This window comes from Macaca nemestrina, chromosome 13 (genome assembly GCF_043159975.1).
Source record: "Macaca nemestrina isolate mMacNem1 chromosome 13, mMacNem.hap1, whole genome shotgun sequence".
In the NCBI taxonomy this organism is placed as follows: Eukaryota; Metazoa; Chordata; class Mammalia; order Primates; family Cercopithecidae; genus Macaca; species Macaca nemestrina.
Window position 1 is genome coordinate 34,915,249 of NC_092137.1, and position 26,178 is coordinate 34,941,426.

General features: G+C 34.7%; 1 long non-coding RNA gene across 3 annotated transcripts in view; it reads left to right on the forward strand.

Moving 5' to 3' along the window:
* Nucleotides 1–26,178, forward strand: part of LOC105464821 (uncharacterized) — a 64,994-nt gene that overhangs the window by 33,104 nt on the left and 5,712 nt on the right. Inside the window, exon 4 of one of the 3 annotated variants that reach the window (XR_011612236.1) lies at nucleotides 21,242–21,677. The exons of 1 other annotated variant lie outside the window; for it this stretch is intronic. This is a non-coding gene — a long non-coding RNA (uncharacterized lncRNA). Of the gene's footprint in view, nucleotides 1–16,634; nucleotides 16,943–21,241; nucleotides 21,678–26,178 lie in introns of those variants that run through there. One more of the 3 variants, XR_977027.2, reaches the window with a different exon arrangement.

Sequence of the window (26,178 nt, forward strand, 5' to 3'; positions counted from 1 at the left end):
ATTAATTTGCAGAATAGACAAATAGAATGCAAATTAAGGGTTATTAGTAGATTAGGGAGTGGGAACAGGAGTGAGGAGTGACTGCTAAGGGGAATAGGGTTTTTTTAAAGGGATAAAATGTTTTAAAATTAGATAGTGAGAATGGTAGCATACCTCTATCTATACAATAAAAAGCACCGAATTGTACATTTCAAAGGTGTAAGTTTTAAAGTATGTAAATACATCTGAATGAAACTGTTTTAAAATTACAATTTGAAAAGGCAACACAATTGCTGAAAATCAAATCCACACAGTTCAATATTTTCTGGTTTTAAATTCACTCATTAATTTTCCAATAATTGATTTGACACCTAAACTCTTTCAGATGCTCTATGGATTGGATTATAAAGTATGGATCTTGCCATATGGCAGCTCAAAAGCCCACATAAAGATTAGCATGTGAAAACAAAAAGCTAGATAAAATATCCTAAGAAGTAACATATGCTTACAAAATAATCTGGTGGAACAGGGCGGGAAAGAGAATTTTCTTTCCACTTTGGGGTATGGAAAGTTGTCAGACAAGCTTCACAGAAAAATTAACATTGAGGTCTTTCACAAAGAAAAAGCAAAGGATCTTTCAAATCAAGTAGATGAATCTGAATAAAACAGCATTGTAAAATTATGTGGGTTCTTTGGGGAGTAGAAGAATGCGATGTCTTCTCTGATCTTCTGTGATCTCTTTTAGTGATCATAGAAGATTGTCATTTGTATTTTCCAGTACTAGAATAGAGCCATCATGTTTAACCAAACAGTAGAGTACCTTACCTACTTGGAGCAAAGAAGATGATTTAAAAATTTAAATTGTTTTTCAAATGAGGAATTTCCTTTTCATAAAGAAAATGTTATGATAATAAAGCACTCAAAGTTGAAGCATTGAAATGCTTAATGAAACTACTTTGAAAATATGAAAGAAAAGAGATGAATAAATTTTGTGGAAAGCTCAAAGGACCAAGATCTAATTGAAATTATACCTATAAGTTCTATGGCTTGGATTATGCACTGTTGTCAGAAAATCTCTAGAGGTTGTGGCCAGTATTCAATTACTTATAGGCAAAGGGAACTTTTGCATTTCCTTGCAGTAAATCCCATTTTTAATTAAACTAAATGTGTAAAGACATTGAAACATATCCTACCCAATCTTCAGATTCAGACATTTCTTTAGGATGTGGTATACGATAGATGGAAAAAAAGTCAATAACAGTTCCTTTTACTCAAATTGCAGGTATCTTGTTCTGTATCAAGTTCCATATTCATTTTTCTCATTACTGTTATTAGTTAATAAAATAGAAAACTGCATTCATGTTGCTATTTCTGCTTTTAAACTAAAAGCGTATAGGTTCACATGATGAATTTTGTGCTCTCTAAGGAACTATACTAATGAAAAATATCGATAAGTACATCTTTTTCTTTCTCTAATATGACTTTTTAAATTAAGGCATAAAATTACATACAGTGACATGCATGTATCTTGAGTATTACAATTATATAATTTTAACAATTTGCCATGAATATTCCTCAATGTTCATAAGGAATATTCTAAAATTTTCTTTGACTGTTATGTATTTTTCTGAATCTTAACAGAGTATTGTTGGTCTCATTAAAAGACCTAGGTGGTTGGGTGCAGTGGCTCAAGCCTGTAATCCTAACACTTTGGGAGGCTGAGGCAGTCAGATCACGAGGTCAGGAGTTCAAGACTAGCCTAACTAATATGGTGAAACCCCATCTCTATTAAAAATAAAAAATTAGCCGGATGTGGTGGCACATGCCTGTAATCTCAGCTACTCGGGAGGCTGAGGCAGGAGAATTGCTTGAATCCGGGAGATGGAGGTTGCAGTGAGCCAAGATCATGCCACTGTACTCCAGTCTGGGCAACAGAGCGAGACTCCATCTCACAAGAAAAAAAAAAAAAACCTGGGTAGTGTTCCTTCCTATTCCATATTCTAAACAAGTTTACCTAAAATTTCCCTTCCTTCTTTTTGCTCCTTCTTTAATGTTTAGTATTAATAGTATTCATCAGTAATACAATCTTGGCCTGGAGTTCTCCATGTGAAAGTTATTTATTACTAATAATTTAATTCTATTACAAATACAGAATTATTCTCTTATCTATTTCCTGTTGAATGTGCTTTGCTAATTTGAGTCTTTAAAATAATCTATTTTATCTAACAGCATATTTACTGGAATAAATGTTTTCATGATGATTTCTTATTAACTTTTTAATGTTTCTATGATGTATGGTGATGTCCTGTCTTTCATTCCTGAAATCAATAATCTATGTTCTTTTTCTTGTTTACATGACCAGCCAGTTGATATTTGTTATCTTGTTAGTTGTTTTATTTCATCTCCATATATTACTTGTAAAATATCTTTTCTCCTGGTTTTGATTGAATTAATTCAATATTATTTATGATTGAATATTATCTTTACTCTTATTTATCATTTCTAATTTCTTTTTATTCATTTAACAGATGAATATAATTTATTTAGGATTTTTAACTTTAACTTATGACAGCCCACATTCAAATACTATTCTGTGTTTTTGTGTGTAGCGTAGGAACTGTACATAATCTTTTTTATCATTCCCATTATTTCTATTATTGCTACCACTTGTTTTACTTTTACACGTTACAAACCACACAATACTTTGTTGTTATTTTTACATTAAACAATTATTTTTTAAAAACCTTATATATTTACTCACATTTCTCATAATTGTTTCCAGTGTACTTCCTTTTTTTTGTTTTGTTTTGTTTTGTTTGGTATAGTTCCAAGTTTCCACTTAGTATCATTTTCTATCTGCCTTAAGAACTTCCTTTAGCACTTTTTGTAGTGCTTTCTACATAAATTCATTTCACTTTTGTATACCTGAGAAAGTCTTTATTTTACCTTTGTTTTGGGGATATATTTTCAATAAGGGTAAAATTCAAAGTTGACAAATTTTTATTTATTATTATTGTAAGGACTTTAAGGTGTTGGTCCTTTGTCTCCTACATTGCATTGTTTCTACTAAAAGTTTTCTGTTTCTTTACCTTTGTTCATCTTTACATATTGCATCTGCTTTTTTTCTGACTTAAGACTCATTATATCAACTGTTCTCAGCAGTTAACTGTTATGTACTTGATATAATTTTCATCACATTTTGTATGTTTGGATCTCTGTGTTCATAATTTTCATCAAGTTCAGAAAATGTTTGGCCATTATTTTTTAAAAAAATATTTCTCCTGCCCCAGTCCAACAGCTCACTTGTGGAATTCCAACTTACGCAAATATTAGAACCCTTAATATTGCCTCACGGTTCTTCAATGTGCTTTGTTTTTTTAAAATGTTTTAACCTCTATTTTATGTTTCTGTTTCTGTTTGGGAAATTTCTGTCGACCTATCCTAGAGCTCTCTGATTTTTTTCCTTCTGTCACTTCCAGTGCACTGATTGAAGCATTTTTCTTCTCTAATATTTAATTCTGAATTTAAGCATTTTTATTTGAAACATTTTTCATAGTTTCCATCTCTCTGCTGAAATTTCATATACTTTTTATCCATGTTTTATACCAGTCCTATTAACCTATTATTCATGGTTACTCTAAAATCCTTGTCTGAAATTTTCAACCTGTGTGTTATCTCTGTTTGGATTTGTTGAGTGCTGTATGTTTTGACAGTGGGTGACTTTTTCTTGATTTTATTGTGTCTCATAATGACATTCAATGCTAGACATATTAAAAGATATTGGCAACAAAGATGAATATTAATTACATCCCAGAACATGCACACTTCTTCTTTTATCTGTTTTTGGGTGTTGAGTCAGAATATTCAGTAATTGAGTTTGAGTTTGGAATTTGTTTCTGCATAGTTACCTCCAATGCACCTCAGGATTCAAATTACCCTAGAAATGGGCTGCCACTCCCTTATGCATCCTGTGTGACTGATGATTATTTTTCTCATTGTACCGGATTCACCCTAAGCTTTCAGAATGCATTGCATGTCGGCTCCATAGAGAAGATCCTCTCTGCTATTTTCCCCTCCTGTTGTTCTCTGTTACTTAGCTCAAGGATTGATTGGGAGGCAGAGAGGGTCTCTAGAGCCTTCTGTTCCAGATTCAGTCTTATGGAAGCGCCACTTACCTGGACCACCAGAATAACCTTCATCAAAATGTCCATGTTCTTCTTTCCCGTGGTAATTGGTGCCACAGTGAGATTTGTATCAAATTGGATGGGCGAGGTAACTTATGCAGGCACAGGTTTTCTGCCCTCCCCTTAATGGGCATTGCCTCTCCTTTTGTTAAGGCGGCATGCTGCACCCAAGCAGGTTTCCTCTCCCCATGACAGACAGCCTTTTACTATATCTCTCCCTTAACTTCAGTAGACATTTGCATAGGAATGAGGGAGGAGGATTATCTTTTTTTTTCCTCCAGAAGTGGATAAACTTTGCTTCTATCTCTTCCCTAGAGGCATTCCATCTTTGCTTAGCAAAAGTATCCTTTCACTTACCTACTGTGTCTGTGAACCACTTTGGAGAGTCCCTTTCAGATACCCCACCTTGCCTTCAATCAATCTTTTTCTTTTCTTTCTCTTCCCTTCCCTTCCCTTCCCTTCCCTTCTCCCTCCTTCCTTCCTTCCTTCCTTCCTTCCTTCCTCTTTCTTTTTCTTTCTTTTTTTCTTTCTTTCATTTTTTCTTTCTTTCTTTCTTTCTTTCTTTCTTTCTTTCTTTCTTTCTTTCTTTCTTTCCTTCCTTTCTTTCTTTTTCTTTTTTCCTATCTTTCTTTCTTCTCTCTTTCTCTCTTTCTTTCTCTTTCTCTCTCTCTCTCCTTCCTTCCTTCCTTCCTTCCTTCTTTTCTTTTCTTTTTTCTTTTTTTTTTTTTTTGAGGCAGAGTCTCGCTCTGTCACCCAGGCTGGAGTGCAGTGGCGCGATCTCAGCTCACTGCAACCCCCATCTCATGGGTTCAAGAGATTCCCCTGCCTCAGCCTCCTAAGAAGCTGGAATGACAGCCAACTGCCACCATGCCTGGCTAATTTTGTATTTTTAGTAGAGGTGGGATTTCGCCAAGTCGATCAGGCTGGTTTTGAACCCCTGACCTCATGATCCACCTGCCTTGGCCTCCCAAAGTGTTAGGATTACAGGCATGAGCCACCACGCCCAGTTGCCTTCAGTCTTTCTTGTAAGAATCCGGTAGTCTGGAGTGGAACAAACGATATAATGAGAACTTGCCTCACATCTGAGACTCACAGTTTTCCAATCTGACACAACATCCTGCCTATACTTGGCCTTTAAAGATAGGTTAAAAATTCAGGTATGGAATTTAGTTCCTTTGGTTGCCTTGCAACTGCATGTGTCTGATTGGCTCAAAATAAGTTATTATTTAATAGATTATCCTGGTTGTAACTTGCTATTAGAGTGGGAATGGCTTCTTCTGCTTTCTACTTTCAAAAGCTTTCTAAAGCTAAGAATGCTTCTTAGCTTTCTTAAGTCTAAGTGAAACTGGAACACCACATGTATTTGATATACTAAATTAATATTATTATCTTCCAGTGTAAAATCTTGCTACTAACTTTCTCTTTATGTCTTTCCCTCATATCGTTATTTTATTTTCTCTCCTTTTCTTCCTTCTTTTCAATATACTAAGTGTATTTTAATATTTTATCTTCATTTAGCTTTTCCTCTTTATTGTTTTTAAGTGACTGTTTTAGGAATTTGTTTTACTATATTTTCTATTTTATTATAATTTTTTTTTTTTTTTTTTGAGACGGAGTCTCACTCTGTCGCCCAGGGTGAAATGCAGTGGCACCATCTCAGTTCACTGAAACCTCTGCCTCCTGGGTTCAAGCAATTCTTCTGCCTCAGCCTCCCAAGTAGCTGGGACTACAGGTGCACGCCACACGCCCAGCTAATTTTTGTATTTTTAGTAGAGACAGGGTTTCACCATATTGGCCAGGCTGATCTGGAACTCCTGACCTCTTGCTCCACCCACCTTGGCCTCCGAAAGTGCTGGGATTGCAGGCATGAGCCACCGCACCCAACTTATACTTTTTAATTTAAAAAAAATTGTTGGGGGCACATATAATTTAATGTATAATGTAAAAACTCTATGGCGGTTTACTTCCACTTGCTTCCCTTGCTTACTTTGTGCTATTGTAGTCATGCATTTTAATTCTGTCTATATTATTAACCTCACATTTTACTTCTCTATGCGTTACAAACCCCAGAATACATTATTAACATATTTTGCTTTAAGTAGTCAATTGTTTTGAAATTAGGAAACAGTAAAAAAATGTCTTCTATATTTTCACACATATCTATTATATCTGGTGCTCTTAATTCCTTTGTGTAGATGCAGATTGAACCTGGCATTCTATTCCTTGTACATAAAGATTTATTTATAACATTTCTTGCATTACATATCTACTAGTCACAAATTTATATATCTTTGGTTTATTTTAAAATGTCTTTACATTGTCTTCCTTTTTGTAACAACATTTTCGCTTGGTATGGAATTCTAGAATGGCAATTTTCTCCCACTCCCAAATTTTAAAGATGTTAGTCTATGGAGGTCTGAGCTTGCATTAATTAATGAGGAGAAGTTATTAGTATCGCTTTTCACTGTTCTCAGACACGTAATTTCTTTAGTTTCCTGTTGTCTTAAAAATTTTCTATTTTTGCTTTTTATCACTTTGACTCTTATATGGTAGGCAAGGTTTGCTCATTTCTTAGTTTTCTTAGCATTCATTGAGATTTTTGTACCTGTGAGTGGATATTCTCTATCACAAGTGAACAATTTTTAGCATTATTTCAATTATTTTTTCTATTCGTCTCTCTCTCTCCTACTTCCTGTACTACAATAACCAAAATGTTAGAATTCTTCATATTTTCTCATAAATTACAAACTTTTTATTTTCTAATAGACTTTTTTTCTCTCTAAATTTTTGTTTGAGTAGTTTCTCTTGCCACCTCTCTAAACTTCACTGATTTTCTTCCTTTGCAGGTTTCAATTTGCTATTATTACATCCAATATATTTTTATTTAAATATTTTTATCCTTTAGTTCAATAAATTTTATTTCATTTTGTTTTATTCTTTTATTAGTTTACAGAGAGTCCTATTTTTCTCCAACAGTGTATTTGTTATTTTTAAAATTGACTAAATATTGATGTTTTATATTCCTTATATCATTTCGCTAGGATTTTGATATGGTCTGGCTGTGTCCTCACCCAAATCTCATCTTGAATTATAGCTCTCATAATTCCCACATGTTGTGGGAGGGGCCTGGTGGAGATAATTGAATCATGGGAGCAGTTTCCCCCACACTAGTCTCATGGTAGTGAATACATCTCTGGAGAGCTGATGGTTGTATAAGGGGTTTCCCCTTTCGCTTGGCTCTCATCCTCTCTTTGCCTGCCACCCCATAAGATGTGACTTTGTTCCTCCTTCAGCTTCTGCCATGATTGTGAGGCCTCCCCAGCCATGTGAAACTTTGAGTCCGTCCATTCAACCTCTTTCCTTTATAAGTTACCCTTTCTCGGATATGGCTTTATTAGTAGCGTGAGAACAGATAAATACAGATTTTGTGTGTGGTTTTAATATTATTGTTTTTGTTTTTCTTAATTATAGGCAAAACTTTTCTGATTCTCTATAGGTTTAGCATTTTTTATGTTTTTAAAAATAATTTTCAATGCTATAGTGTTCAAAGTCTGGATTTTTTTGTCTTTCTTTAAAAGGTATTGAGTTTCATTCTAAGAAGCAATTTAGTTGTGGATTAATATGCCACTAATTATGATTGATTTAAAGCTTTGTAAGGATAAGTATAGGTTAGGTCTTAATGAATTTCTCAAGTAGTTCTTTTATAGCATGAACTTTTGGAATCTCAGTTGGAAACCTGGGGTATTCAGCATATTCTCCTTACTCTGTCGGATTGAAATTCTTATGTTTCCTTGTACTTTGTGGCCTCTGAGATCTCTGTTCAGTGCTGAGCTTCCCCATAACTTTTTTTTTTTTTTTTTTTGGCTACAATTCTTTAAATTTCATCTTACATATGTGTAGTGTAGTATTTGTACAAAGACTTAACTAGATCCATCTGCAAATACATAGAACTCCTTCTTTGTGCAGCAACCTCCTTTTCAAGACCCTACACAGCAAAATTCCAGCCACTTCTTTAGGTCTGGGGTCAGATTATTGCTTCTTCAGCTTATTAATATTACCCTGCTTTGCTTAGGCTCCATTTCATTATATTGTTGTCTGAACAATGCTTCAAGGCAGACAACTGGGGTAACCATGAGGAATACCTTCTATGTTTCTCTTCGCTTAGGAATGATGTTTCTGCACTTCCTCTTTTCCAAAGTCTGAAAAATATTGCTTTGTGTATTTTGTCCTGTTTTATAGTTGTTTATAATGGAAAGATAATGTGGTACAAGTTACTCTATCATGCCATAAGAAAAGACATTTGATTTTACTTTCGGTTATTTAAGTGTGTCTAATGAGCCCAGTAGTTAGTTTGAGTAAAAATTATCTACCCTAACTAGATCAACTTATTTTAATGGTTACTAACAACAAGTAGTATGTTGACAGATGTTTGTAAAAGCATGTATAAATCCATGGAAGGAACATTTGGCAATCAGAAGTTAAAACTAAAGAACATGAAACTAGGAAAGTGGTATTTTTTCCCATTCACACAGCTATTTGGTTGTTCTTTAATCACCCTGGTGTACCCATCAATAAACTACCCCAAGTTTTTCATTGGAAAAATAATAAAATTATTATCTAATGGTCTTAGAGAAAAAAGAAGCACACAGTAAATAAGAATATGATCATGTCCAATCAAGACTGGAATGCCAATATTTTCACTGCCTATTTTAGAATGCAGAAATGACAGCAAACAATAACCTTAAATACCCTTAAGATATATATCAGAACAATATAATATTAATTTAGTTGGAATTACCAGATTTCACTATCAGATATAACTAGCTCGGTCCCGTCATGGGCAGTTTCTATCTTTGAGGCCAGTTTTTTTTTTACTATTTATAAAAATTTATATATATATATATACACACACACACACACACACACACACGGCATTTAAATTAGGCTTCAATTTATGACTATATTTGTGTACCCAACCACATGTTCTACAAAAAAGGCCTTTTATTGTAATTAAAATAGTATGTGTTATCATTAATACACTAAATCAGGAAGGGATTAAGTAATTTCATGATACAGACAAAGATTTATGGTGTTCTTTATAGCTGTGCAACCAAAGAGGTTTACATTTGAAGAAATGAGTATGTTGTATCTTGAGAGAAGACAGAATAGCAAGTATTTGTTTTCAGCTTACATGAAGTAATGACATATGATCATTTTATCATTTTAACTAAGTTGTACAACTGAATTATAAAATGAACTGGCTTCACCTTGTGGATAGAGGGTGGCAAGAATAAGTGAAGTGATGCTTATTTTGTATTCTTTGACAACCCATTAGTGGACTGTATGGAGGAATAGCTACTGGTTATTAGTATTTGTCTGAAAATCACAGCAGTTGGACATTAAAGGAACCTCAAAAAAATATTTGATCTAGTCCTCAATATTGAACTAGCTGGAGGTGAAACATTCAATTTTCTATTGCTTTACTTTAACCCGTGGCTTGTTTGGAGCACTTACCTTTATCGAATACAGATATTTGGCATTACTTTAATTATGGTTTTTCATTGAAAGGTGGATATAATAATCTTTATCTGTCTCTTAAATTAAGTCATTTGAAGTCACAATTATTTTAGCATATATATCAGCATATAAGCAAAGCTTGAGAAGAGGCAAAATTTTCTTTATTGTCCCAGAGCAGTTTCAGCCTCATTAATTCGTCCTTTATCTGTGAACTGATTTCTCTTTTCTTTTCTTGGCAGCCCTTCCTTCCATCATCAGAGCTCTATTATTACAATTCTCTGTTCCTCTACTAGAAACCTCTTTTCACTTTCGAGGCAGTTAGAATAGTGTACCCATCCCATTCTCATCCACCACACTCACACTGTTAAATTCAAAGCCAGCTAAACAGATTTACACATCAGGACACTCTCTAAACTCTAACTTGAAAATAGTATAACTACAAGCTCACATATAATAAATTCAAATAAAATATTCCTTTCAATTCAGGAGATTTTTCTGTGTGTTTGTGTTCACAAATAAACCTCCGAAAGGGAAGAAAGAAATAATTTTAGGATCGTTCTTTACAGAGCAGATTTCCTACCTTTGTGAAAAATGAAAATTACAACCCTGGTAAAAAACATATGGATGAGCAAATGCTCTGGTCTAAATATTACTTTGGCGTTGATGGCACAAAATGCCTCCCTGTTCTGGCATTCAGCTTTTTCCTATAATAGCACACAGAGAAGCAGTGCCAGCTTGAAGTGCCAAATAAGGTATCCCTCCTAGGGTCTGGTACTAATTGGACAATGCCTGCCCACTGGCCATCAGTGTTGTGTTAGTATGAATATCTTTATGCACATAACTGGGTAATCAAAAAGCCAAGGTTTCTGGTTTTACAAATGTACCTTTCCAGGGTTCTTTGACTAGTGGGCAATATTTCAGGCATGGGTAAAGTGCTATAACTAGACCAATCGCTAAGTTAGCAGATTTTTGAATTTAACAATTCAAAATACAGAATGAAGTCCAGGAACCAAAGGTTTAAATGAGGCAAATATGTCTAATTAAGGCAAGTTACATTATTTAGAAAGATATATTAGGCAGTCATAAATATTTTACAGGTTAAAATAAAATTCAAGGCCATGCTAATTTTCCCCGTCTCAAATATAATTGCTAAAGTCCTCTAAATATTACCAAAAAATAGTGCATCAACAGGAGTACGCTCTTTATGACAAATTCAACAGCGTCTGTGAAGAAATCCTCTCTGTGTCTCTGTTCCTTTCCTGCAGTGCCTGATCCATTCATAATTGGCACTCAATCTCTCTGCTCTCAGCAGCACCAGGCTGCCATTACCAGGGACCCAGGGTTTTAACACCCTCCACTTCAAAGATTTCTTCAGGGAGAAAAGGGGATCACTAAAGAGAGTGGAAAGAAGTAGGGAATGAAATCAGCAACGCCTTCTATTCTGCTCAGACCCCTTCAGTCAGACTTGGAACACTGTTAAGACCTATTGGCTGACAGAGGCCATGATTTCAAATGAGACGCAAATCAGAGGTCCTGACCTTGCACACCTGAAATGGATTCATAGCACTTTTTGACAGAGAAATGATCCTGGGATCTTGGCCAGAGTCCAGTATGGTGATTACATTTGTATTCATCTTCTCCCAGCAGTTTTTATTATTAATTGGAATTCTAATACATTGTGAAGTGACACATAGAAAAATGTGGCCATGAAGTTTCCAGAAGAGTATGTACATAAATTAAGAAGGAGAAAATTAATAATAATGGACATTGTTTTATTCTCCACGTGTTCATCTTTTGATATTCACGATGTATTTGTATTAAATTCTTGTAAGATACCTTTGTTGTAGCTAAGCAAGAGATTACCGTTAGCTATACTTTACTAAGAAAGACACTAAATAATAGGAAGCAAGGATATTTACCCAAAGTTAAGCAGGTCATCTGTAAAGATCAAAATAAACCAAGCATGTTCCAGTGGACTGAAAGAAAAATGTGAGAGTGCCTCTGCTTTTAGTTATATGAAGGAAAGTGAATTATTTATCTAAGTGTAATCTTTTGTATCCATTACTCTTTAACTAGATTTTGATTACACAAGAAATGAACAAATTCATTCTCTGTATGAAAAAAAGAATGTCGTTACCTCCATCCTGTCACACTTCTTAGAGGAAAACCAATGCTATCAATGTGACTTGTTTGTTTTCAGAAAACATACATGTCTGCATAATCACATATGCACCCCTATAAGAAAAATTATTTGTGTGTAACTTTTTTGGTGCTAATGACACCATACTTTATCTGGGCTCTGTGCATTTTTCTCACTTAACAATATGATCTTCAAACTCTGCAACATCTTTGCACCTGTCACTTTGTATACATGGGTGAATGCTTCTCAGGCTAGTTACTGAGACATCAAATTACTGAGTTAATTGATATACACAAGTTAATTCTAAGATAGCTCCAAAATTGTTTTTGGCTACATATCCATTCTGATTCTTGTAGATCCCTATACCTACAGCATTTCTCCTTTTGTAGCAGCTGATGTACCTGCCCCACTTAGGCTACGGACCCACCCTTTAAGTCCTGTTTCAAACACCAGCTTCTAGTGAAACATTCCTATCTCCCAACTATAATCAAACTTTCTCTCAGGTGAAACCATACAGTAGTTTATCTGTACTCAGGCCATAACACTAACTATGTAATTCATTGCATTATAATCATTTATATGCAGAGCTTATCTCCCTCTTATCCCCCATTAGGTTGTAAACTCTCTAAGGGCAGGATGCGTGTCATCATTTTTATATTTGAATCGCCACATCTTGTAGTTGTGTGCCTTGCATAGGGTTATTCAAAAATCTCAGTGAAATAAACAAATTGATAAATAAATTGATGCATAATGTAACATTTCATGTCAGGCCAGTGGTTACAAAATTCCAAGAAATATCAGTAGCATTGTCTATTGTCAATTTCATGGAAGCTTTGTCTAATCTCTAGTTGTCATGTTTCAGTCTAATTACATATTTGCCTTGCTTATGCATCATTTTTTATTACTGATAATGGAAATGATCCTATGTATTTTCATGGTGGTCCTTGTTATACGTAGAAATGAATTCTTGTAAACCATTTCTGAATTGTTTCTCTCCACCAGCACCATTCTCAGCTGCAGTGAGAGATAAACTTGTTTTAGATATTTTCAGCATGTGTTTCATTCTGCATGGCTGATATGACATCACAGCAACTCACATCTCTCCCCATAACCCAGTCAGCAAAAGGGATTTTTAAACCACTCAACAACAGCTGGATATCAAGATGAGATGTGTTTTAGCGGATGCAGGAAAACCTCTTCTTTTCTTCCTCCCTCCTTTCTTTTCTCCCTCCCTCCTTTCTTTTCTCCCTCCCTCTCACTTTCTGTGTCCCTCTATCTGTAAAGACTGGAATCAATTGAAACAAGTTTGAGCTTGGAATACACACTAATTTTAATATACTCACATTAAACCCAAGGCATCGTGGGTAACTCATATGATTTTTAAGGGGAAAATATTCTAGCATTCAAAAATTCATATATGTACCAAAATGAGTATCTGGAGTTGGTTAAAATTAGTTGTATGAAGAACAGCAGTCCGGCCTGTAGCATCTCCCATCTGCAGGCTCCATTGAAGCTTCCATTTGAAGATTTTTAAAATAAACTTACAAAATAGTTTTCTCTAGTGTCTTCTATCTCCAGTAATAATGATACCTTTTTATTATGAAACAGTCAGTATTTGTGTAAAGACCTGCATTGATTCTAATCTTTATCTTTAAAGAACTTTCTACAATTTAATTCCAATAATATGTTCTATATCTTAAGTTTATGGTACTATACCTGGTTTAGAATATGAATACATAATGGTGACTTACTCATGTAGTCTGATTTAGTTCTTCTAGATTCCATGCTGTTTTATGAGTTTATAAAAGTTCTTGAAACTTACTAAAATTAAATGCTTCTTCTATAATAGTGAATATTTTAATTATAATATTGTGTTTTAAATTTTTCTTTCTTCCTCCCTCCTTTCCTCTCTCCCTGCCTCTCTCTCTCTCTCTCTCTCTGTCCCTCTACCTGTAAGCACTGTAATCAATAGAAACAAGTTTGAGTTTGGAATACATACAAAATTTTAATATACTTTCATTACACTTAAAGTATTATGAGCAACTTATATGATTTATATTATCCTAATTTATATCAACTTACATAATCCTTATTCTACAAATAAGGATCAGCCTTAGATATAACCCTGAAACACGTGTCCTTTCATGGTTGGAACAAATACATTCATTTGCATAGATCTTTATATGTTTTCATCAGGAATTTTAATTAAGAGTAAGATTTAAATTCAATAACTAAAATTGTGGTATTATTTCTGGTTTGCATGATACTATTTTTTAAATATAAAACATATTTAAATTTATATAGATTGTTATTTCTTTCCTTTTTATGTACCAAGCTCTTCAACTTATTTTTACTTTCCCAAGGAAATTTCAAAATATCTTTAACTAATGATAACTTTGAAATAATAAGACCTTGTTATAAAAACATTTAGTATATGTATAATATGATAATTGGACCTTCAATTAGATTAATTAGCTCAAAATTAAAATTTTGTCCATTTTCTAAATTGTTACTTTTAGAACCACAGAATTCTACAACAGTTCTTCCTTGGAATAAGTTAAACACTAGACATATGTAATTTACATAATGTGATAAGCCACATATAATACATTTATCTTTACTGTCTCAAAAAGAGAAAAAAGAACTTGGTCATTGCCTCTGGAGGTTGGCTTTGTTCTTTGAAAGATTTCTGGACATTCCCTGTGTGGTGCCTTAAAGGAGATAATCAGGGTCTTCAAATCAGGCTTTGAAGTATATTTCAGGAAACTCATCTTTCAAATGCTTAAATTGGAAAGTTGATTGAACGCTAAACTCAACATAGGTCTCCATTTATCTTAGTAAAAAACTTCCTTTAAAATAATTCCTGCTGCCAGGAATATTTTTCAAAGATATTTATGGACTGCTTTATAAGGTTAATTGAAATGAAAGACTGGTATTTTTTTTCCTTGAAAAATATTTGGCATTTGACCTCCACCTGTAAAATAAATAACAGATATCTTATGACTTCTTGATTTATTAGAGAGAGGAAATTTTCTTCCTCTGCATTTTAAAAGATTTTTTTTTCTTTTCTGGAAGACTGAGTTTTGGTCTCTGTGATCTGCTTTGTGCCACTTTGCAAGACAATTCTGGTCTTTGCACTAACTGAGTATTGGACTTAGTGGTATCGTTTAGAGAGAAAGAAGATTCTTCTAATGGGACCAATGTGTAAAATTAGCTTAAGAGTGTTAGAGAAAGGAACTAAAGCATATTTTTCACTGGAATAATGGTTACACAGACTTTGAAAATTAAGTAGATTCTTCCCCAAACACTAAGCTACTTGGACTGACATTATAGAAGCAGAGAGATTATTAAATTAAAAAAAAAAAAGATGAAGTGGGCATCAACGCAAGTGGTATTAAGGTAAATATTCGCACATTGGGATGGTTAAAGGAATGTCCTTTCCTTGGAATAGGTAACAGAATGAGGAGAAATTGCCAGAGTAGAGCATTCTTTCTCTTTTTTGAACTTTGATTTTAGGTTTAGGGATATATGTGCAGGTTTACTGTATAGGTCAGTTCAGGTTATGGGGATTTGTTGAACAGATTATTTATTCACCTGGGTACTAAGCCTAGTACCCAAAAGTTATAATTTCTAATCCTCTTCCACCCCCTACCCTACACTTTCAAGCAGATCCCAGAGTCTGTTTTCCCCCTCTCTGTGTCCATGAATTCTCCTCACTTAGCTCTTTCATATAAATGAGAGCAGAGCATTCTTTCCATATCATGAATTAAAGCATCATATATTTTCTTTTCGCCTTTTAGTTTTTCATCCTTTGTCACCTTTTTTTCATCTACTGAGTGACTACTATGATATAGTTACTACACAAGTTATTCTCCATATTCTTTCCTTCACATGCTTTATTTTGTCTCCCACTTGTAATTCTTTTTCTTTTCCCTCATTCATGGTTCCCTGGTCCTGTGTCATCAAGCAGAGCCTATGCTGGCACCGCATGACAACTGCTTTATAGCAAGTTATTTGGTCATAGGTAGTGACAAAACAAAATCTAAAGCACTAAATCAAAACAAAATTCTTGTTATAAAAAGGCAAGAACCCAACAATTTTACTGAGTTATAACTCTATTTTCATAGACGCAACTAACTGAGTATATTGAGTTACTTTTGTTAGCTTTTCCTTACTTTCCGGCTATATAAAATCTTCTTACCCGTGGGATAAAATAAAATATAATAGATAAAGGAAACAGGGAACACATCCGTAACTTTGGAATTGTTACCGTTTGAAAATTTTTCAGTTATACGCTGACTTTTTGATTAAATATTTTATTTCGTGTTCAATGATTACATCGTGAATTTTTAGATCACTTAAATTGTATGTTTTTAATGAGTTCTTGTCTAATACAGTCAGTGAGGATATGGTTGTCGATGTTATTGAGTATAGATAGCTCAAGTTTTGAAAGGACATTTCTACTCAAACTACTTATAACTATCAGCATACAGGAGATGATGCTAGCATTTCTTTTGCAAACAACCAATATGATGTACTTTCCATTCGGTATTGGGCTAAATATTTCAAAGTTTTGGGCATAACTTTTCACTTGACTATGAATTTTTATGTTTTAGATCACAGGAGGTTGTCCACACTCTCTAATCCCCTCCGTGAGAGATTTGCAGATGGGAAACGTGAGGGCTATTGAGCTAAATGATCCATTTGTTTTTTTAATTTCTGGGTCTTAGGCATACAGTATTGAAATGTGGGGAGAATCTGGAACCCATTATTTTACTTCTGAGTAATCTAGAATATGTCTTCTTTCCATACAGGAAAGAATGATTTCCCTGTTACAGCATTCCTTGAAGAAAAACAGAATTGGATATGCTGACCCGGCTATGTATTTTTTTAAAAAATAACTGAGTTACTGAGTCACTGCACACTCTACCCTCTCTGCACAGTTCCAGACTGCTGCCACTCAAAAACCCAGGCCTCTGCACCACTCAAATGGAGCACAAGCACTCAGCAATGGCAGATTTTTGATCCCTAGCATTCTCTGATATTTTTCTGTTTATTTCTAACCAATCGCTCTTTGAATGGTGCTGTGGAATCACCACTAATTAAAGTCCATGAAATGTTAATGTGAGAAGGTGATGTACAAACTGTTTTCATAAATTAACTTATTTAATCATTGACACATATGGTATAAAAAAGGAAAGACACATGAAATTAAAAATGATGTAATATTAATTATACAATATTGTATATTGATTATATATATGCATATATGTGTATATCTCTATGTACCTATATACATATATATTTTTAAAATATGTAGAAACTTTCCTGCCTCCCCTCTCACCTCTGCCTTTAGTCATTTTCCCCATTATAGCTATAGCAATCTTTCAAAAAACACAAACACCCTATCTCACACCTGTATAAACGAATGGATCCCCATTACTTTTAAGATATTGTGCATCTCCCTTATCGAGAGTTACAAGATCCTTTGTTACATGGCTCCTTCACAGCTATCTATTCTGAGCAACTGCCACCCACTTCTCACCCTACTCTGTGTACCCCTCAGTTCAGTTACTCCTAATGTCATGAATATCTTGACCCCTCTCAACCCTCAGCCTTTACATGAGTCATTCTCTGAGTGAAGCATCATTAAACTTCTCTTCCTCCAATGTTTGCCTGGATGAGCAGATACATTCTTTAAAAAAAAAAAAAGTGTGTGTTTAAAGGTATACAATATGCTGTTATAAGATACATATGTATACAGTAAAATGGTTACTATTGTGGAGAAAATTAACATACCTATAATCTCTCATAGCTACCTATTTTTCCCTCCTGAAGAAAAGAGCAGGGGTTATCTACTCATTTAGCAAGAATTCTGAATCCAAAACACTACTACTAACTATAGTCTTCCTATGGTATATTAGATCTTTAGACTTATTCATCCTATGTATCTGCTACTCTGTATTCTTTGACCGTGGCGTCCTTGGCACTGTCAGCTTATATGGACAGCATTCCCTGATCACTTTTACACACCTTCACATGCACGTGGCAGACATTGAACAGTGCTTCTCCCCTACATGTACTCTCCTGATATTCTCTACTACCCCACCAACAGCTCTCATTGCTTCGTGTTATTATTTCCTGTTAACTCATCTGGATCTCTCACTAGGCTTTTATTATAATGAGGCAGAAAAAGTTTTGACCCCGCTCATCATTGCACATAATGGAAACAGCATAATGCTATCACATAGCAGAGTAGAATCAATGTTTGCTAAACAAACAAATAAATAAGTAAATGAGGTTATAGGTAGGGGTTATTTCTGAGTCATATACTATGTAATTATGAAGAGTATTTTAAAAACTTCAACAAAATGGTGCTATTTCTTTAGGCAGGATTTTCAAGAAAGAGAAGCTTACAAGTGTAAGAGGATGAGGATGCATCCCTAATTTATGATTCTAGGGGCAAATTCCAATTATATGCTAACCTCTTCATGTAATTTGCATGGTAACTGTCTACCCCTCAGTCCAATCCCAACCTTCCACTTTCTGACACCACAAGATACACTCTATTTAGGGTTTTAAGTTCTAGATATTTTGTGAAAATTTGAGGCATTATTTTTATAATTGCAAAGCTAGATAGTAAGCCATTATTACTATTATCAATTAATGAAATCTACAAATAAGCCAACACTGAAGAACTTAATAATGAAAGTGTTAATCTACAATTGCCACAAAAACTGCCTGCAAAATTTCTCCCTCAAATTTTGCTACCAATAACAACATTATGGGAGAAATAACATGGCGTTACAATAAGAAAAGTTATAAAATTGTTATTGCTCTATATTTTAGACCATCCTGGGTTGTAAACTGGTACAAGGAATTCTCAAAATTTTTTGCTGCTATATACTGGGAGCTCTTTGTAAAATCGAAGAGCTGTTCTATTGGTAGATAGGATGACAGTTTTCTTGTTGGTGTGATGTTTGTATGCTTCTATTTGGCATAGATCACTTACATCTATAAATATAATGAATGAATTAGAAACAGAACCAAGAACCACATTTAATTTCCAGTTAGATTTGTTTATTAGAATTTTGCAGTAATATGTCATTTTTCCTTCAGAATTGGAAATCTGTTATATTTGCCTTTGAGATCTCATAATGCCACATATAATTTATTTCTACATAGAGTGTATCACTATATGTTTGTTGAATTTGGTTGAAATCAAAATACCTATGGAGTATGTAAAAGAATTAAAAATATTTGGGCAGAGATTTTCAGTGTTTAAACATGTACTTACCACCAACATATTAAAAATTATTACCTATATGGTCTAGATGATCCAGTAATTAAGATATAGGAATGTGTCATCTAAAACAATGTACATATCTGGAGGATGTATAAACATAATTTAGTTGCTTCCACAAAGTAAAAAGGGCAAGTGTATTGCAGTAATTCAGAATATGGGTATTGGATTCCGATGACTTGGGTTCTAATCCCAGCTCTGCCACTTAATGGCAACTTTACTTTCTTTTTTTTTCTTTTTTGTGGTTGAACCATTTTATTTTATTTATTTATTATTTTTTCTTTTTTTATTATTATTATACTTTAAGTTGTAGGGTACATGTGCATAACGTGCAGGTTTGTTACATATGTATACTTGTGCCATGTTGGTGTGCTGCACCCATCAACTCGTCCTTTACATCTGGTATAACTCCAGTGCAATCCCTCCTCCCTCCCCCCTCCCCATAATAGGCCCCAGTGTGTGATGTTCCCCTTCCCGAGTCCAGGTGATCTCATTGTTCAGTCCCCACCTATGAGTGAGAACATGCGGTGTTTGGTTTTCTGTTCTTGCGATAGTTTGCTGAGAATGATGGTTTCCAGCTGCATCCATGTCCCTGCAAAGGACACAAACTCAACAGACACATGAAAAAATGCTCGTCATCACTGGCCATCAGAGAAATGCAAATCAAAACCACAATGAGATACCATCTCACACCAGTTAGAATGGCAATCATTAAAAAGTCAGGAAACAACAGGTGCTGGAGAGGACGTGGAGAAATAGGAACACTTTTACGCTGCTAGTTGGATTGTAAACTAGTTCAACAATTATGGAAAACAGTATGGCGAGTCCTCAAGGATCTAGAACTAGAAATACCATATGACTCAGCAACTTTACTTTCAAAAGCATCAGCGAATTCATCCAAAATAAGACTAATACAAATGCCAACCCCGTAAGTCTGTTCTAAATATAAATACCACAAATGCAAAGTATTCGGCACAGAGCTTGGCTCAGTAAGTACTAACAAAGATTTGCTGTTGTTAGATACACTTACATTATCTCTTTCTTTCTCAACCTGTAGAAGGAAAGCTGTTGGTAAATAGGAAAAGTAATATAAAATTACTCTGCAGCATGTAATGTAATTTTGAGTGAGCATGTGTCCTTATTTACAAATTAATAACAGAAAGTTTGAAGCCCAAGCAAACAAGGAGATGTAGTATAAATCACTTAAATTTTATAAATGTGTGCCTATAAATTGAGAAAAACAATAGCTACTTTGGTTAGCTTAAGTAATTGCCATCAAAAGGAATTTTAAAATATAAAACATTAAACAAATGAAATGGATACAAAACACACTCTTGACTGTGACAGTTTGTACATAGTGACTTTCAATTTTAAATTGTTCAGAGACATCACGGGATATTAAAAATACGGATGGCAAGAGTCAGATAAGTGGAAAATTAGTTCTGGAAATAATATTTGTTCAGGCTGTGAGAGCAAGTCCATTTTTTCCCCTCAGGCAGATATTTTGAAGGTTGTACTGGCTTCATTTTCTAAAGAGAAGGGAAAAGAACAGGAAGTTAATCATCTCTGTTCATGTGTCATGTACCTGAGAAGCTGCTCAATAAATATTAATTGATGAAGATGATATTGTAAGGATGATGTTTTGTGGAATTGATTCATAAAAACCAGCCTTAGGCGACTGTACCAATGTGATTGGGTGTTCCCAGGATGTTTTATGTTTTAACTCTCTTTGTAAGAAGATCATGTTAAATTAAACATGTTTGATTGGGATACTGAGCCTAGGTATTTCCTCCCTCCCTCCCTCCCTCCCTCCCTTCCTTCCTTCCTTCCTTCCTTCCTTCCTTCCTTCCTTCCTTCCTTCCTTCCTTCCTTCCCCCATCCCACTTTCTCTTGCTCTCTCTCTATTTCTCCCCTTTTTCCTTTTTTTGTATTAACACATTGCTTGTTTATATATTGTACACTTAAACCATAGTTTAATCAGGTAGAGATAGCAGCTAGATCAGGTTTGAAACATGTTTTCTCTCTAGAGGTAGCCCTTGAAAATTTTTACTTCATAAACTTGGAAGATCAGAGAAGAGAGATAAGCTAATGTGCTTTTCTTCACATTGCCATTCACAGATATTCAAGGCTGAGATGGTCTTTCCGAGAAGCCCATTTTATGGAATGTTATGTGACTGTCACAACCTGCCAACATGAGCACTGGGCATATTCAGCTGAGAATGGATCTGGCCCAGAGACTGGTCTGAAACTTTAGTTTAAAAAAATAGCAATGAGAACAAATGGACACAGGGAGAGGAACGTCACACACTGGGGCCTGTCAGGGGGTAGGGGGCAAGGGGAGGGAGAGCATTAAGACAAACACTTAATGCTTGTGGAGCTTAAAACCTGGATGATGGGTTGATGGGTGCAGCAAACCACCATGGCACATGTATACCTATGTGACAAACCTGCATGTTCTGCACATGTCTCCCAGAACTGAAAGTAATTTAAAAAAATAGCAGCCTGACTCCCTGGACCATCATCTTAGTGCTAAATATGCCTGAACCAGTACCTAGAATAAGTTCCTGCCTTGTATTAATGCCTCATTATTCCACACGACTTAGGCTTACACACAGAGGAATATTTATCACACAAAGCCATACCAGAATAGCCTTTTTAAAACTCTTTGTTTATCCAAGAGTTTTGTTTTTCATGAAATACAATTATTAATAATTAGAGAAGTAAGTCATGGAACTCCTGATTGTAATCTCAGACTATTTATCATTGGGCTATAGCTTTGCCTTGAGCCCAATCTATGTGCAAAAAAAGAGGGGCTTAAGTATGGACGAGAAAGCCAAGTACACAAATAACTAGAACACCCAACAAAATGTCTTAGACTATAGGAATAATCCATGTTGTCTAGCAGACTAGAAGGAAATATTGTTTCTGACTTGGTGAGACTGCTGTATTTGTGTGTGTGTGTGTGGAATATCTATTTTACGATTTTCTTCATTCCCTCTTTAGCAGTTTACCTTGATTAGATTTCTAATAACAGACCTCTCTTCCAATATGGGAATTTTTTTGTATACATGTCTGAGAGCTGCCTATTTTTATTACCTTTTCCTATACATATGAGGATCTCTGTCTCTGCCTCTCTCTTTCTCTCATCTTTGAAATCACAACAGTTTATCCGAAAAAGTCTTGAAATTTGTCATTCGGAATCAGTTATTCTGGAGACATGCTGTAGTGACTCCTCAAAGCTCAGATTCAAGCTTTGAATGATTTCTGAATGGCATTCTAATTAAATAAATTCAAATACGTATTGTTTTGCTTTTCTTCGTCTCTCATCTTAATAGAGGCTGCATCTCCCATTTTATGTGTTTTTTAACTTTTTATTTATTTTAAGTTATTTTGCTAATTGTTTCTTAGTCTTGTACATTCTGGCATTTATTTTTTCAATTGTACTCAGTCTCCTCTTTTTTTATATCTTAAAGTGACCTTTATTTCTGTGTCATTTAATTTTTCTCTTCAATGTCATCACCAAACAATGGCAACATTTTTTTTAATGTCCTTCCCCCGCCACGTCATTTTGTCTTTGTTTTCCTTCTGTGCCTGCTTTAAGCTCTTGTTGTCTGAAGACTCTTACTCATATTTGAATGATTTACATTCTTCTGAGAAAAGTTATTTTGAAGCACTTTATGTGAAGGAAGGGCTAGCATTCTGATCTAGAAAAAATTAAAACCTGGAACAGTGTGTGTGTGTGCACGCGTGTGTGTGTGTATGTGTGTGTGGGAGAGAGAGACAGAGAGAGAGAGAGAGAGAGAGAGAACAAGAGACTACAAGCGCTTTGGTTTGATTTTCTTCTAGACATTCCTTATTCTGACAGATAGCTGGCTGGTCACAACTTGGCCTCTCCTCCTCTCTGCTTTTCCTTTGGATAAATCCTTCATTAATGCTACTTCTATGGATTCTTTTATTTATTCCGGCAGTCCTAATCTGTAGTATCTAGCGGGATCCAGAGAAATAAACTCAGTGGTCCATATCTCTTGTTGCTATTATTCCTAACAACAGAGTTGGTTTCGTCTCTCAGGGTGAGGCACCTGGCCTGAGACTCTGGATTCTCCTAATCCTGTCTGCTGCACCCGTGGCAGCAGGCATGCTTGAAATAAACTTTTCTTGGCCTAACAACCCTCCTCAAATATTGCATGTGGGGTTACAGTGTGTCCTAGTTAGACAGAAGAGTTTACGTGTGTACTTCTTATCCTCCCTCTACTTTCAGAGATAACAATAGAAAAACATATCCTTATTCTACCACCTTAAAATGAAACGTCTTGATAGTCTTTTTTTATTCTAGCTATAATTTTATGACATTTATTTGATATAAAATGGGAAAAAGAGTTGCCAGTCTCTTTAGTCAGGAATCTTTACTGAGGACTATTCATATGTTTTGCATTGTCCTGACAACACAAACACAATGAAATAAAAATGATACTAGCTGAGGTTTGAGTGTGCTTACAATATTGTCCTAAGCCTTTACACATATCGGCTTATTTAATCTTCACAATAACCCTAGGAAGTAGATGTTATTTTGGGCTGGACTAACTTTAAATACTCAGAAAATAGTATATTGCGGCTTGCAATGTGTACTGTAGCAAGAGTTTATGTCGTATTCAGCAATGCAACTTCACCAGATCCATTATTCAATTTTTACTGTTGCTAAATGTGTTTCCCTAAGTCAGACAAAGCAATGAGGTCAATAACAGATATACATTTCCTTTTCAACCGATTCTTAGAAAGAAATATGCCGTTAAACGATTACCATGCTCGAGAGTGGAAGGACTGTGGAAGAGCTAATCCTTTTGAAATTGACAGGAGCTTGGAGATTGGGGCTGGACAGATCAGGGAACAGGATGCTAAGTGCCGGCTTTGCCTAATCAGGACAAACTTGGATGCCTACCTCGGTTAACATGATCTTCAATGAGAAAAAAACCCAAATAACTGATACAGAGGCCTATCTCAGCAAATTTCTGTTCCAAGATATATGAGTAGCATCTCATTCTTCCCATTAATTTTCTAGTGTTTTCAGTGTAATAATATTCTACTGTGGAATGAGGAAAAAGCAATGAAGTCAAGAGGAGATGAAGGCTATTACCCTGTATCTTTCTGAAATATTTCTAATTTATTTGCTGCACCCAATATAGAGGCCTCCTCCTTTCTTAGTTAGATGTCTGGTGATTATATATGCTTAATTTAGTTGAAACGTTCAGGTGGTCCAGAAGAATATTGGAATTGGCTGTCTGTATAGGAAGTTAGCCCAGAAACCATTCTGTAATATTTCCTTTCTGCATTATTTTAAATATCAAGTTCATGTTGATTCATATGGTGCTTAGCACAGTAACTCTTACATAGTAGAAAATCAATAAGTGTTTTTTGAATACATGTAAATTCTAGTATTGGTTAAACTATTGCCCTCTTTGTGGTATTCTGTCTGATCAGAATTCTTAATCAAAGTGAGTATCAGACTAACCACAATTATATGACTAAAGAAAAGAAAATTCATCAAGAAATGACAAGCAAATAGCTTCTTAGCATTCTTACTGTATAACATATTGTAGCACTTAAGATTATATTCTTGAGATTCAAACTGACCTGCTTTTAAATTCAAGAGCTACCCTCCCTTGTTGTGAAAATTTGGGTAAATTATTCATATTTTCATTTTATTCATTTGTAAAGTGAAGTTAATATGTGTTTCTAAGAACTTTATGAGGATTAACAGAGAAAAATTAATTAAAACACCTTTCATCAAGGCCACACATTTACTAAAGCAAAAGAGATGAATGCTGTCTCCAAGACTCTTGAAGTTCAAGAGTCTGGGCCAGGCTGAGAACAAAGTCCCTGAAATTCTGCTAATGTCCTTTTGCTTTTTATTGGGCTAAAAAGCAGTTTTTATTGGCCCACTTTAAAATCTATTGCTGCATCTTAAGTCACATATATGATGGCATCCTTATAGGATGACCTAACCTTTTCTGAAGTAAAAAAAGATCATTACCCATTCTCATACAACATCTGTAAGGAAAATCAACGTGTGTTCTTATAACAACCAATACATTGAGTAGATCTTTATTACTGAGTGGGAAGATGGCAATAAAAAAATTAGACAAACAAATGTAACATTTCTGCCACTTTTTAAAACCATTAATCTCAAGACAAAATATTATCATAATCTCAGATATGACATGCAATGCATATGGTGTTCCTATCTTCTATTGGACCATGTATTGGCTTCTCCTGAGCTCCTTCTAGAAACTTCCATGCTCTTGTCCCCAAGAAAGCTGACGAGCATGTTTTCATCTCCATCATTTGAGAAAAGGATTTTTAATCCACCAAGTGCTAGAGCTCTGACCCATAACCAGATCTTGTTCTTTCTAAATCTCAATTTCCTACTTCTGCCATCAGAAATGGAGTCTGCTTCTCTAGCCCACCTTGTACAAGATTTCTTAAACGTAGGTTCATTGATATTTAGTTTAATTATTTTTAGAAAAATTTATTACGGATGATTTCATATGTATTCCACATGTTTATCTTCTATTTTACAGCAAATTTTAGATAATAAGAAAAGGAACATCTAGTCATGAGCACACAAAGATATCTAATTCCTTTACTCACAAGAGTTCATGAGTGCATTCTAAACAGTTTCAGTCATTTCAAAGTATCACTTTCTTTTCAATTTTTGTTTTGTTTTTGGTAAAATTATTACCATGATATTCTTAAGACGGTTTCCTAACCAACATCAAACTTGATACGTGATACATTCAATTAAGAGTAACTGTTTATTATTATTTATTGTTTAAGATAATATGGCATTGCACATACAGATGGCACCCTTTCAACCAAAATCTAAGATTTATAAGGTGTTCTTGTTGCCATATCAAGAATAAACAAAAAACACAAGTGGAAGGAAGGAAGGAAGGAAGGAAGGAAGGAAGGAAGGAAGGAAGGAAGGAACAAAGGAAGGGAGGGAGGAAGGAAGGAAGGAAGGAAAAAAAAGTTCCTGGAAAAGTCAGACAGAGATTCAA